Here is a 15,353-nt window from a genome sequence, read left to right as displayed (position 1 = left end):
GTAAAGGCCTTTCTAAACTATAACACAAAAACATCAAACATAATTTTAAAGTACATGCTAAAATCAAATAAAAGAAAGAAACTTGGAAAAAGAATTTGCAAATCATATTATAAACACATAGCAAATTAACTTAGTATAGCTGTTACAAATAAGATGCTGAATGAAAAACCAAAGACCAATAGAAAAAGGGACAAAAGAGATAAATGGTTCACCAGAAAAGAAAATATAAATGGCTCCTAAACATATGAAAAAAATTTCAGTTAAAATACACTGACAATATTTTTCACCTATTAGATTGGCAAAAAAAAAAAGAAAGAAATTTGATAATACACTGTGTTGGTGCTGTGCAATACAATAAGTTGTATATGCTGAACAAGCCCATCTATTGGATTTGCTACAATATTACTGTTTACAATTTTGAGCCACAAGAAAGTGTTTTAGCTATTTCTAAAAATTAAATTAAAAAATTAAAAACTTACCAGTTCTAGTTTATAATGGCTTTATTCATAATTACAAAAATAAAAACAACCCAAACATCCCTGTATTAGTCTGCTGAGGCTGCTGTAACAAAATCCCACACACTGGGTAGCTTAAACAACAGAAATTATTTTCTTGCAGTTCTTGAAGATGGAAAGTCCAAGATCCAGGTGCCAGCTGATTCAGTTTCTGGTAAGGACTCTCTTCTTGGCTTGCAGATGGCTGCCTTCTCTCTGTGTGCTCACATGGCCTTTCCTCAGTGTGTGTGCTCAGAGAGGGAACTCTTGTGTCTCTTCTTCTTCTTATAAGGGCACCAACCCTATTGGGTTAGAGCCCCACCCTTTTGACCTCACTTAACCTTAATTAAGGTTATAATCAATTTAACCCAAAGGCCCTATCTCCAAATACAATTATATTGTGGGTTAGGGATTCAACATATGAATTTTGTGGGGGACACAATTCAGTCCACAGCAGTCCCTTAACTGGGCAATGAATAAATAAAATCTGGTACTTCCATACAGTGAGATACTATTCAGCAATACAAGTGGACAAATTATTGAAACAGAAAGTAGCATGGATGAATCTCAAATTATGGTAAGTGATAAAGCCAGATTTAAAAGGCTATATATTATATGTGCCCATTTATATGACATTCTGGAAAAGGCAAACCTATCAGATCAGAAAACAGATCAGTGGTTGCTAAGGAATGGAGAATGGTTTGACACAAAAGGATATAGAGGAATTTTTTTGCTCTGATGGAAGTGTTCCATATCACCTTGTTTGTGGTGCTGGTTACGTGACTGTGTTTATTTGTCAACACTAACAGAACTGGACAGTAAAAGGGCTAAAATTTACTGAATCTAAATTATATTTTGTTTTAAAAATGAAAAAAGCTATTCTGTATCCTATACCCTATTAGTTTATCATCAGACTGTAAGGCTATAATGTCTAATACTGATAATAGTTCTTTCCTACCAAGGATTTCTTATTTTTGTTTTTTGAATTTAACAGAGCCTTTCAGAGAGAGATAATGACTTAAAAAAACAAACAGAATCTCAGTGAAAGTTTAGGGAAAGATTTTTTTTCCTGTGGGTTAGGATGTCCTTTGTGTAACCCCACAAACAGAAAGTCACTAAGTGAGCCTCTAAGCCCACGAACTAATATTTTTGCTATCAAGGTTAAAGTAGAAATCTGTGGAAACAGCCCTGAGCTTTCTTTCTGGGGGCCAGTTTTTTAAAGAATGGACAAAGGCATCAAAGGCATTCAGAGAACATGAACCCAACCTGCTGTGTCCTGTAGCAACACCTGCTCAGAGGAGGAGAGTTGGGTTCTGTTTCACAACTGATGTCCTCTACCATGTGTCCCCACCTCTCTCCATTTTCCTGCCATCTGCCCAGTGTCCACACAGCGACCAAATATCATTTCTACCATGCTTTACCATCAACAAAAGAAAAATAAACTGGTGAGCAAAGTGCTTCCTTACAGCAACATCAGAATGTTTTTAAACACCACCAAGCAGGAAATAACAGATGAAAGTCACAATCTCTAAAGGAACTTCTCTTAGAGAAAAACAGTAGCACAGTATTGATAGGCTATCAGTTAGAGGATGTGGCAACTATGCAGGCAAATTCCCTAGACAGTGTCTCCATTTATTTGATATGCAGTGATATTTGTTTAAAATATTTTACCATCAGACTAGAAATCATCAGACTGAAAAGGTCACCTGTCCAGGATGAAAACAAAAACTACTTTCCTCTAAAATAAAATCTCCCACTCTGCCCCTTACCCTTAGATTCCTTTCATCACTTCCCCAATAGTCAGCTTTACACCCTGTGGAAAGATGGGTGTGAGTCTGTAATGCAAAATATTTCCAAGCTGGAGGATCAGTGTGAAAAGTAGATGGGAGTGGGACTGGGGATGTGTAAATGGGTACAGTTCTTGGAGGAGCGCTGGACCCCTGTTCTATAGGACCTGAGCCTCCAGTCCTTACTGTGGTTCTGAGGTCTGTGTTCCTTGGGGCCGGCCTGCACGGGAAGAAAGTGCAGCCACTGTGGAGAATAGCTCTGCAAGATAGCCGGCGGTCAGGTAGCTGCGCATGCTCACTGCTGCTCTGTTGCTGCAGCTGCAGAAGCAGCTCTGCACTGCCTTTGTCAGGTCTGGGCTGCCCAATGAAACCCACGGAAATATCTACTCCTCCCCACCCCTCTCAGCCAGTCACTCATCCCTATTTTTAGGATTCCTTAGCAACTGAGTGGCCTGTTATTCCGTAACTAATATTTTGCATTCCTGAGTCCATTACTACAGTTATCACCCCCTCCTTCCTCCTAAATGTATGCCATATTGTCCCTGCAAGTTCTCCCCGTGAATGTATGTCTTCTTGTTCCTGCAAGTTCTCCAAGGACAGGAAAAGCACATTCATCAGGATCTGCTCTGTGCCTCATAACTCCTGGATTCACGAAATTCTTCCTCCGTCAACCCTAAATTCCTTCTAACGAAGTTGAACCCTATTCCTCGCTCTCCATCTTCACCAGAGATGAGGAATAGCCAATCAACATTCTCTTTGTAATAACTTTCATTTTGCTTAATCAGAAACAAGAAAAGCATGATATTTAAAAAAATCAATTATTTGCTTTTGAAGAAGTCAAAGGGCAAGAGAGCTGCATCTGGCCCACTATGCCCCACTACGGGAGGAGGTCAGGGGAGAATTCCTTCTTTAAGTCACCAGACCTAAGGAATACTGCCATTTTGGTTGTAAATCAAAGAAGCATTTGTGCTGCTGTTGCAAGATGTTATAACACAATGGAGTGGGGGGAAATCTCTGCCTTTTTAAACTTAGGATCATTTATAATCATTCAGTCTTGGCAGGTCTAGTCCTCACCCATCACTCCCTCTTACTAACAGCTTGTTCCTATTCTTAGCTTGGTGGGAATGTTTGACTATGTGATGTATTTTGGGAAAATAAGCTAGAGTCATTGAATGTACAAAGGAAGAAGCTCATTTTGTAGATATTTAAATTAAGATAATGTTAACCTTAAAAAAAAAAACTAGTCTATCTTCACAATAAAATCCAATTTTAAATGTATCATATTTATTATGAACATTTCTTTCTAATGAAAAAGAGATTCTATTTGTCTTTTACCATGAGAACTTGACAATAGCCTGTTCTATAGTGAGCTTCAACAAATACCAATGCACTTTCAAGTTGGACAGTGTGGGTTCTAGGCTCACTGATAGGGATTTTGTACTTCTGCTTTTCTGGGGCAGCTGGTATGCTCCACTGAAGAATTTTTGCTCAGTGGAGGCTGAAGCAGGACATTCTTTGGGGCAGGCCCTTCATTTTCTTGCCAACTCTTTGAAGCTTTGCCCAGTGCAAAGCTCACATCACTCTAGTACATAGTGGAATGACAAGATGGAATTTGCATTAGCATGAGCTCTGTGAGCCCAGGAATTGTAAACTCTTTGGATATAGATTAGAATAATACCTTCACTAACTAATACCAACACTAACTTCAGCCTAGGAAACTAAGATAGAAAATTAAAGAAAGATGTTGTGGTATTCTTGGTATATTAGAGCCACTGATTGCCTCAAAGAGCCCCCTTTTACCCAAAATATTACACGCTTCCCAACAGCCCAATGGAGGAAGTCACCATTATGACTCTTAACCCTGAGATTAAGGTATGTGTAGATTTCATACTTCACTCTACAATTTTGCCATCAGAGTCTGTCTTTTAGACATTGTCATCTGCTCTTAGTAAATGCTGTGGATAAATGTATTCTAACAACTTCATCCACATTAATATATACATTTTCCTAAAAAAATTACTTTCATTCTCACGTATGCTTACTAAATGATGTGAATAACTTTCATTGTTATCTAAGATAAGCCAAAAAGACTACTTTTGCATCAGCCAGCTGTATGTTTGAACAGAATTATTTAGGCAATTTGCCTCAATTTTCAGAATCACTTTGATCCAGCTGACACTCTGGTAATTTTAGTCAAATGCTGCTTGGGATGACCCCGCCCAAATGGTTCCCTGGGGACTTTAAGGACCCAGAAGTCTTTGGTCCCCTAAGTCTAAAAGCTTTCAGCCAAGGAGCTAGAGGCAGAAGTGGAGACTAAACCAATCCATGCTACCGCCCTCACTGCCGCCCTGCCCTCTGCAAGCTTTTCAGTCCAGGACAAGAGTCCATCTGAGATCTGGCTTGTTTCCTTTGTTTCAGAAAGCACTGAGAAAGGGAAGCTCCGTGCTCTGTAGGGCTGCTTTTCCTAAATTCCTAGCATCAGGATTTGATGGTTCTAAGTACAGCAATGGAACCCTCTCCCCCTCTTCTCCTCCCCTGCAACTTTCTATCTCCTCCAGCAGGAACAAATGGTGGGCATCGTGTTTCTCCAACCTCAGCCAGAAACTAATTAAATTCTGGTACCCAAAGGGGCCCTTTTGTTCTTTTACTAAAGGCAAGTCCAGCATCTTCTGTGTTTAATACCTGAAAAGCCAGTTTGGAATAGCAATTTATGGGTAATACACCTAGAAACAATACATCCAAGTAGTTCCTTATGGCGAGATTTTGCCAAAATGTTCTACTTCATTCTTATGTAACTCCTATGAGCTAATTTGTGAGATAAGATTTTGGCCCTAAGCACATTTCTTAGAAGTAAATAAGGAATTTAGGTAAATATCATGCGAGTTACTTTGAGCTACTACTCCTGTACTCCCTCCGCTATCAGTTTTAATAACTTTTTAAAATACCATGTTTTGAAGGGAGCTTTGTTTTTCTCAGCTCTGTCTCCCATCTGCTACATTTAGTAACAAAGCCATAATCTGGGGTTTATGATATTAATTGCTGTGGAGATTAATGTAATGCTATGCTCTTAATGTTTTACTGAGACAGCATGGATGAGTAAAGGGGTTTGAAACATAAATAATACACTACAGTAAGCATTTGAGAAAAGTAAAACATTTAAGAAATAGAATCAGTTTTAGAATTAAAATGTACTCACCTTTGTACACATATTGCTTGGTTGCACGTACAATTTAAAGGATTAGGTCAAAGCAAATTCTGTTTGAAAAAAAACCCTATTACTTGGGAAATGAAACTGCACACAAAAGAAGAGATGATGCTATTGTATTTCAAAGTGACCTCCATTCTACATCCCAGCATAAAATATTTTTACAAAAATAATTGACCTCTCTTCCGCCTCAGAATACTAGATTAGTAACACCTGGTTATGGTGTGTGTTTGGGGGGGGGGGGAGGTATGTGAACTAGTATAGGAGGGAAGATAGCCCTGTAATAGAAGACTTTTCTTGCTTCAATAATAATTTTCTTAAAGCCTTTTATTCCTGCCACTACAGTGAAAGGAAATAATGCCTCTCTTTCTTAGCAGATGCCTGCCTTCCCATTCCCTCCAGTTCAAGGTAGAAGAAGAATAGGCCTGAGCCTTCCTCCAAGCTTCCTGTCTCAGGAATTTACTAACCCCTGGGAACTGGTGAGCAATTTACAACGTCCATGTTCAACAACAACAACAAAAGGAACCTCTACCCTTATCTTGTGCTATGTGCAAAAATAGATAATAGACATAAATGTACAACCTATAAACTATAAAACTTCTAGAAGAAATCATAGGAGAAACATTTTGACCTTGAGTTAGGCAAGTTTTCTTAGATATAACACCAAAAACGTGTTTTATTTAAAAAACAACTGATAATTTGGATTTCAAAATTTTAAACTTCTCCTCTTCAAAAGACACCGCAAAATGAAAATACAAGCTACAGACTGGGAGAAAATATTTGTAAAATGCATGTCGGTTAAAAGATTTGTATCCAGAATATGTAAACAGTTCTCTAAACTCAATCATAAAAAACAAGTGCCACTACACACCTATTAGAAAGACCAAATCTGGAACATTGACAACACCAAATGCTGGCAAGGATGTAGAATAATGGGAACTCTTATTCATTGTTGATGGGAATACAAAATGGTACAGCCACTTTGGAAGACAGTTTGGCAGTTTCTTACAAAACTAAGTTTTGTAAGTTTCTTACTTTTAGTATACAATCCATTAATCATGCTGGTATTTACTCAATGGAATTGAAAACATATCCACACAAAAATCTGCACACAGATGTTAATAGCAGCTTTATTCATAATTGCCAAAACTTGGAAGCAGCTAAGATGTACTTTAGTAGATAAATGAATAAATAAACTGTAATACATCCATATAATGGAATACTATTCAGCACTAAAAAGAAATAAACTATCAAGTCCTTAAAAGACATGGAGGAAACTTAAATGCATATTACTAAGTGAAAGAAGCCAATCTGAAAGGTCTTCATACTGTATGATTCCAATCATATGACATTCTAAAAAAGACAACTCTATGGCAATAATAGAAACATCACTGTTTCTTGGGGAGGGGCGGTAAAGGTATAGGCAGAGCACAGAGGATTTTAAGGGCAGTGAAAATACTCTGTATGATATTCTAATTACAGCTATATGTCACTATACATTTGTCCAAACCCACAGAATGTACAATACCAAGTGTGAACCTAAGATAAATATGAACTTTGAGTGATTGTGATGTGTCACGGTAGTTTCATACTTGGTAACAAATGTATGTACCATTTTGGTGAGTAATGCTAATAATGCAGAAGGTGATTCATGTAGCAAGGTGCTTGGGGATATGTGGAAAATCTCTGTACCTTCCTCTCAATTTTGTTGTGAACCTAAATCTGCTCTTCCAAAAAAGTCTTTAAGTAAGTAAATAAACACGTGGAATTATTCATAATCATTCTAAACTAAAAACAACGCAAGTGTTCCTCAACCAGTGAATGGGTAACAAACTGTGGTACTGTATACTGCAATCTGTACACTGCAATAAAAAGAAATGAACTACTGATGCAGGCAACAACATGAGGGAGTCTCTAATACATTATGTTAAGTGAAAGTAGCTAGACTCAAAAGGCTACATACTATATGAGTCCTTCTAAATGTCATTCTGGAAAACAAAACAAAACGAGAAGGATAGGAAACATTGGTGGCTGTCAGCATCTGGAGATGGGGAGGGGGGTTGATCACAAATAGGCTTAAGTGAATTTGGGGGGATGATGGAAATGTTCTATAGCTTGATTGCAGTGGTAGTTACATGACTATATGCATTTGTCAAAACACATAGAACTGTACTCTATGAGGAATTTTACTGTGTATAAATTATACCTAAATTGTTTAAATGTTAAAAATAAACAAACAAAAAACCCTAAAACAACCTCTGACCCAGAGTCAGCATGGTCACTGTTGACGGAGACTGCTGGCTTCTTAGCTCTCTAAAAGTGGGGTTGCCAGCTAATCCCACACATGTTTGTTATTCCAGGTCACACGGGTTGTGCAGTGGTTTGTCTCCTTTCTCGTAGACAGCTGCTGACTGATGTTGAAAGACAAGACAAGGAGAACTTTCTCTTTCCTTTCTTTCTTTTCTATTTCTTCCTCCCTTTTCTGCTTTCCCCCCAGCTCTTTTCTTTCACTTCTTTTCCCTACTGATTTATCAGTCTGTGCCTAGCTGAAAGGGATCTGCTGGAGGCTATGGTGAGTGGGGCAAAGGGAAGCATTTGCTCTGAATAGAAGTGTATTAGTAAATGATTAACAACCAGCTTTCTGAAACACACACGTGAATGCACACACAGATTTATTTTAAATTCTACTGATATAAAGGATATAGAACACATAGTTTATAAATAATAATAGAATATACATTATTCTTTAGTGTGAATTCCATATAGCCAATTGATTCCCAGTGAATGTTTCACTGATTTTTGCTGAACTTTTGTATCTGTAGCAAACATACCATTGTAAATAACAAACAAGTGTAGTTTTGACAAGAATCCTGGCTGATATTTTCACTAACATTAATGATTAAGATGAAAGTGAAACAACAAAGATATGTGTTGGAACTTGACTCATTCACCAATGACCTGAGCGACTTGGATGAATTTGATAATAGTTTTTGAATACTGGAGGAATAATTCCTTGAACTTTGTGCTAGTCACAATGTAACAGCTATAGACACGACATATTTTTAAGTTTAATCTACAGTATTAACATTTTCTCCATCACTATACAATCAACAAAACAATAAATTGAGCCCAAATTTGGAGCATCCTTCTATTTCCATGGTTTAAATACTCTCAGACTGAACAATTCCAAACTACCAACGTGAAATCACTGGACAAAGAGAAGTCCTTCAGCACACCGTTATACACTATTTCCACCATCCAGATACAGTAGATGGAAACAGCATCAGGAACACAGGCAACAGCAAAATGTAGTAAAATAATTAAAAATGATGAGTTTTGAGTATGACCTTTGCTCTGAGTGTAATTTATTTCATTGAAAGCTTACATCATTGAATTTTTAATAATGACTGTGTTTAAGAACTAGCTCACAAAATTCCTGAAATTTAACAGTCAGTTTTCTAGCACTTCTTTGAGCTGGCTCCAGCCAGTTAAGGATCCGAGTGCAAGGCTATGAGCCCCTGCCCACCACAAATTCTGTAGCAGCAGAGGCAGTATGAAGGGAGAATGCGTGCAAACCTATGTTGCTTCCCCAAGCGCCACTACCCTCAATATATTGCCAGGGCTGCTTTAGCCTTGTGGGATATTTCCCTGAGCCATTCAGACTGGTTGTCAGGCCTAAAATATCAGTGTCATCAGCCACATCTTAAAACTGTATGAGAAAATGGATGTGGATTTCAGTGGCATAAATGGTTTGGTGTTCTTCATTAAATTTCATCCATTAAAATATTCTCTTGTTGCTAATGAGGATTTGTTGTTCAGGGAAAAAATATTATTCTGAAATTCCTTTTATTTTTAAAGTCAAATATGGGAAGATAGTCATCAAAATGTGAACAATTATCTTGGATGGTGAGGTTTTTTTCCTTCTTCTTGCAATTTTCTGTGGTTTACAGATTTTCTACAATAAACATGTAACACCATGGTAATATGTAAAAAAATTGAGACAAATCTTTGGTAACTTGATATTTAAAAGTGCATTGATGTTATCCTTTTAAAGACCAAAAGAATAAGTTGCATTTTCGGTAAAAGAATGCCCCCGGAAACAAACATTACTATGTTCAGTTTCATTTAAAAGCCAGATGTCCAGGAATTGGATATGGCTAATTATCAATTTCTACCCAGATGAAGTGTTTTCTTTTTTTCTATCATTAGATGGAAAAACACAGTATCTCTGGCTGCTTACTTTATTACATTTAGTCACTTTAGTTGGAAAGCTTTAAGGAATAGGTGGAGCTTAGATAAATGGCAGTTTATTCTATTATGAATGAAAAGTTGAAGCAGGTACAAGAGCTAGAAGGCAAAGAGTTAAAATGTGTAATTGGTTATGTGATGAAGATTTTTAAGCCTGCTCTTTGTCCAATTCCAGCAGTGTTAGAAATGGAATTTATCCCTTCTCATGTATTAATCTTCTTCCTGTATTAATCTGTAGCTGTGTAACAAATTACTCTAAGACTTAGCAGCTAAAAACAATAGCTATTATTTCACAGTTTCTATATGTCAGGAAGTTGAGCATAGTTTATGAATTACTTGGCTCCCTGTAGCTCAAGGTCTTTCTATGAAGCTGTTAGCCAATGCTGTGGTATCATCTGAAGGCTTGACTGGGAGAGGATCCACTTCCAGGCTCACTCACATGATTGTTGGTGGGATTGCATTCCTTGTGAACTGTTGGACTAAGAACCTCAGTATCTTGCTGGCTTTTGGCCAGAGACCTCCTCTGTTCCATGTCATATGGGCCTCTCCATAAAGCAGCTCACACCATGGCAGCTGGCCTCCTTAGAGCAAACAGGCAAGAGAAACAGCTAAGGTATAATATTTGCTTCCTGTCTTTCAGAGCTCACTGTTCTCCACTGCCAGGTGTCCAGTGCCTCAAAAACAAACAAACAAAAACATTGCTTCACATATTTCGTCCAGTTTTGGGTTGTTTAAAGCTTGAGGGTGAACCTGGTACTTATTACTCCATCTTATCCAGAAGTGGAAGTGTCTGAAAATCTTTATTAGTAATCCTATCATACTTCTCTGCCAGAAACAAATTTAATTTAATTTCTTATATTTTTATTTTTGTAAGCATAAGGTAATGTGTTTTAAAATTATTCTTATTGATTAAAGAAAAATTACCAGCACAAAAAGTAAAATTAGAGATCAATGTCTTAATGAGATGGACTGGGGGCATTAATAAATGTTAAATTATTCTTTTGCTTGGCATTCAGGGCAATGAATCATTGAGAAATGCTTGCTTCTCTTTGGTAAAGTGGTGGGATAGCTATTGTGAAAATGGAGTCGAGAAAGAGAACCAGTATGACTCCGGATGCCTTCTCAGGCAAATCAGTTTTAGAGACAAAGTCATATGAAAGTTGTTGATCTGAAATCACTTCCTTAAAACCATCCCTTACACATATTATTATTTCCCACATGTGCCATGACATAAAAATGGTTGGGAAGCACTAGTGTTGACAGTGCTCCATATCGCATTTCTGTTTGTAACTATGACTGGCTAAACTGTATCTTTGCTAGACTTCTCCAAGAAGAACTAGCAACCACCTCTGCTGTGGTCCTCCACTGGCGTCTTCCTCCCCTTATGTTCTGGGCTGGAGTCTTTCCTCCACCTTGGTTCTTCTGTCACTTCCTGTCTTACAGATACTTGTCAAAAATCTCTCATGAACTGATGGAACACTCTCCCATTCTCAACATTCATGGATGTTTTCCCTTTTATGTACACTTATTGGTCAGGGAGCAGGTCCAGGTTTTGTCATGAATAGGTTTTGGATTTGGACCTTGTCAAATGCTTTTCTCAATCAATTGATAACGACCATATGGTTTGTCTTCTTTAGCCTATTGATATGTAGATTACATTGATTGATTTTTTTTTTAATGTTGAACAGTCAGGCATACCTGGAATAAGTCCTGCTTGGTCATGTATATTTTTTAATACAGTGTTGGATTTGATTTGCTAATATTTTATTGATGATATTTTCATCTAAGTTTAAGGGAGACAGTCTGTAGTTTTCTTTATTGTAATGTCTTTATCTAATTTTGGTATCATAGTAATACTGGCCTTATAAAGTGAATAGAGAAGTATTCCTTCCTCTTCTATTCTCTGAACAGATTGTATAAAATTGGTGCTAATTTTTCTCAGAATACTTGAAAGGATTCTCCATTTCTTTTTCCAGGGAATTATAATGACAAGTTCAATTTCTTTAATGGTTATAGGACTCTTCTATTTCATCTTGTTTGAGTTTTGGTGGTGTGTAGAATTGGTCTATTCTAAGTTGTTGAATTATAAGTTATTGGTGTCTGTGATATTCCCTTATTACTCCTTTAAAGGCTGCAGGAACTGTAATGATAAACTGTTTCATTACTGATATTGATGATTTGTGTCTTCTCCCTTTGGCAGTCTTGCTGGAAGTCTATTAACTAGCTTTTTGTTGCATTTGTTTGTTTTGTTTTATTTTGTTTTCCAATGTCATTGATTTCTGCTCTTTCTTTTTTCTAGCTTCTTAAGGTTATTGATATGAGACTTTCCTAATGTAATCTTTCTAATTTTTCTGAGTAATATTTAATGTATAAATTACCTTCTCAGCACTACTTTAGCTATAACCCAGAAATTTTGAAATGTTGTATTTTAATTTTTATTCAGTTCTGTGTATTCTTTTTTTTTAAAATATTTATTTATTTATTTGGCTGCGCTGGGTCTTAGTTGTGGCATGCAGGATCTTCGTTGCTGCATGTGAGATCTTTAGTTGAGGCATGCGAACTCTTAGTTGTGGCATATGGGATCTAGTTCCCTGACCAGGGATCGAACCTGGGCCCCCTGCATTGGGAGCGCAGAGTCTTAGCCACTGGACCACCAGGGAAGTCCCAGTTCTGTGTATTCTTTTAAATTTCCTTTGAGACTTCTTCTTTGACAAGATGTGATATTTTTTTGTTTTCGGCTGCACTGTGTGGCTTGCGGGATCTTAGTTCCCTGACCAGAGATTGAACCCGGGCCTTCAGCAGTGAAAGCACGGAGTCCTAACCACTGGACCACCAGGGGATTCCCCAGAAGGTATGATTTTAGAGGGTGTTGTTTAATTTCCAAGTATGTGGAAAATTTCCTGTTTCCTTTCTCTCACTGATTTTTAATTCAATTCCATAATGGTCAGAGAACATACTTTGTATAGTTTCAATTCTCTTAAATTGTTAACATTTGTTTTCTGACCCAGCATTTGGTCTATTATCAGTGCTTGAAGAAAAAAATGTGCATTCTGCTATTGTGGGTAGAATGTCTATAAATGTCATTTAGATCCTGTTGGTTGATTGTGTTGTTTAGGTCTTCTATATCTTTGCTCATTTTCTGACTCTTAGTTCTATCAGTTGCTGAGAGGGGGATGTTGAAGTCCCCAATTATAATTTCAGGTATCAATGTTTAATGAGAGATCAATTTTGGAGTCCCTGTGTAAGAGAAAAAATAGAAAATTTGAATACAAATTTAAGTAAGGAAGTAAATATTAATTTAGAATGAGAAAAAATCACAACAAATTATACATTTTGGAATGCTAACATAAAATCCACAAATATCACAAAATCCAAAAAACAATATAGTATGTTTATTATTTTACTGCCTGACATAGTTATATAATACTTTTTCCCTACATTTTTTGTCTGGATGCTCTTTACTTGCCTCTGCATATGACAGTGATTTTGTTTTATCATATTTGTATCAATTGAACAGATCATTCAGTGTTTCTTCAAGTATGGTTGATCAAAAAATTTTTTATTACTGATAGGTTTTTTTTTTTTTAGCTTGGCATCTTGTAATTTTTTAAGATTGTAGTCACATTTGAGGACGTTTCTATTAGGTTTCATTTATAGGAGCTATAAAATTTGGAAGAATTTTCTACAGACTAGCTTCTGGCTCTGTACTTACTTCTGGTACAAGTACCATAGGATGTGTTCATATTGCAACACAACCTCTGGCCCTGCACCTTGGTGTTACGATGCTGGGAAAGTCAGACAATGGCTGGAGGAGTATTCCTGGAAGCTATTCCTCTGCAAGGATGGCTAGCAATAAAATACTACTCACAGAAGTGACTGTGAATCATATAAATATTCTCCCACTCAATTCTAACAAATTGTATCCCAAGCTCAACTTTCCTTTAACTGGATCCCAAAATGACTCCAACCACTCTAATACTACCTGACACAAGGAGAGCTGTGATAGAGGGGAAATCAGAGTAGGAAGAGACAATGCCCTTAACCAATTGTGGTTGAAATATATTACTTTTGCAGGTTTTAGAAAATCGTACAAACACATGAACATATTGCTAAGGCACCTTCCAGGACCTTGGAAAGGGCCTGTGCAAATAGGGGTCTTTGAAGCTTAACCTTCATTAGTTTCATTGAAAATTAAGCCCTGCTGACATTTTAATGGGATACAGAGAGAAGGGAGGTAAACACTTGTACTTACTCTGCTATCTTGAAGCAGAAGTTTCTTGGATGTCTTTTTTTTTTTAACTCTTTATTATGAAAGTTTCCAAGTATACCCAAAAGCACTGAGAATGGTATAATGGATATTCATGGTTCTCATCAACCAAGTTCTAAAATTATCAAATTTTGCTGATCTTGTTTGTTTGGATGCTTCCAGTTCAAGGCATTGTAGGGCATAGATACAAAGATGAATGAGACATGGATTCTGCCCTCATGTATGTACCTGGTGAAGAAGATGAGGCATGAGCCCAACACACCATGTCATACTGCCCAAAGGAGAACCCGGGACTGTGGAAGGAGAGAACACCTTCAGCCAGGAATGACCAGTAAAAGCTTCAAGGAAGAAATGGGCTACTTAGGAAACAAGTACATTTTTTTAACTTGTTCAAGCTGAGACAGAATTGAAGTATCTGAAATACATATTTCTGATTTTTCACTCTAGAATGTTCATCTTGGCTTTGGGGAAATAGTTCAACCTCTTTGCTCTTTATCTAGATCTCTAATACTCAGATTCATCCAGATTTGAGTAACATTTATTGAGTGCTTGGTAGGTGCCATGCATTTTCACACACAATATTTCATTTAATCCTCACAACAAGCCTGAGAGACAGATATCATCATCCCCATCCTTGAAGATGAGAAGACAGATCCAGAGGGACAACCTGCCTAGGGCTGCACAGATAGGAAGCATAACTAAAATCCAGGATTCTAATTCCACTTTTAGTATTCTTAAAGTTATACCTGTATCTGCATGGTACTTTTCTTAAACTTTTCAAAGGATTTCCCCAGTTCAGAAACCCTCTGTGGTTCCCAGTCACTACAGGATAAGACTGATAATGAAAGTCCTTACACTACCATTTCCCTTTCTCTACAATCCAGTCTTTGTTTTCCTTCAACTTTGTCTTCCATTCACAAGACTGCATCTGAACCCTCTTCTGGTGTCTGGGAAGTTGCCTTCCTCATGAAGCAGAGCCCACCTCTCACAATGGAAATCCAAAGTCCATGCGGTCATTCTTCCAGCCTCCCTATCAGTTAGAGCTGTGCTGTCATATATGATAGCCACTAGCCACATGTAGCTACGGAGCACATGAAATGCAGTAGCATCACAGGTTGAAATGATAATATTTTGGATATATTGGCTTAAATAAAATATGTTGTTGAAATTAATTTCACCTTTTTCTTTAATTTTCTTAATGTGGCTACTAGAAAATTTAGGATTATGTATATGGCGTGCATTATATTTCTATTGGACAGCATTGAGCTAGAGTGTTAACATGTGCCTGGGTTGTGTCAATCATTTGTCCCCAGGCTTGGGACTGACAGCTAGCATGGTGAAGTCACAGTGAC

General features: G+C 37.3%; 1 protein-coding gene across 8 annotated transcripts in view; it reads left to right on the top strand.

Annotated features, from left to right (window-relative positions):
* The window catches only part of LOC309622501 (uncharacterized protein), a 152,293-nt gene extending 137,120 nt beyond the window's left edge, over positions 1-15,173 (top strand). For 6 of the 8 annotated variants that reach the window (XR_014240915.1, XR_014240916.1, XR_014240918.1 and 3 more), the window contains one exon: positions 619-15,173. The gene's annotated coding sequence lies outside the window, so the exon portion shown is untranslated. The remainder of the gene's footprint in view (positions 1-618) is intronic. The other 2 variants (XR_014240917.1, XM_082378584.1) reach the window with 2 other exon arrangements.
* Positions 15,174-15,353: the final 180 nt, after the last annotated feature.

This window comes from Balaenoptera borealis (genome assembly GCF_965194805.1).
Source record: "Balaenoptera borealis genome assembly, chromosome: 2".
Taxonomy (NCBI): domain Eukaryota; kingdom Metazoa; phylum Chordata; class Mammalia; order Artiodactyla; family Balaenopteridae; genus Balaenoptera; species Balaenoptera borealis.
The sequence above is the reverse complement of the archived record's forward strand: the minus strand, read 5'-3'. Positions and strand labels throughout refer to the sequence as shown.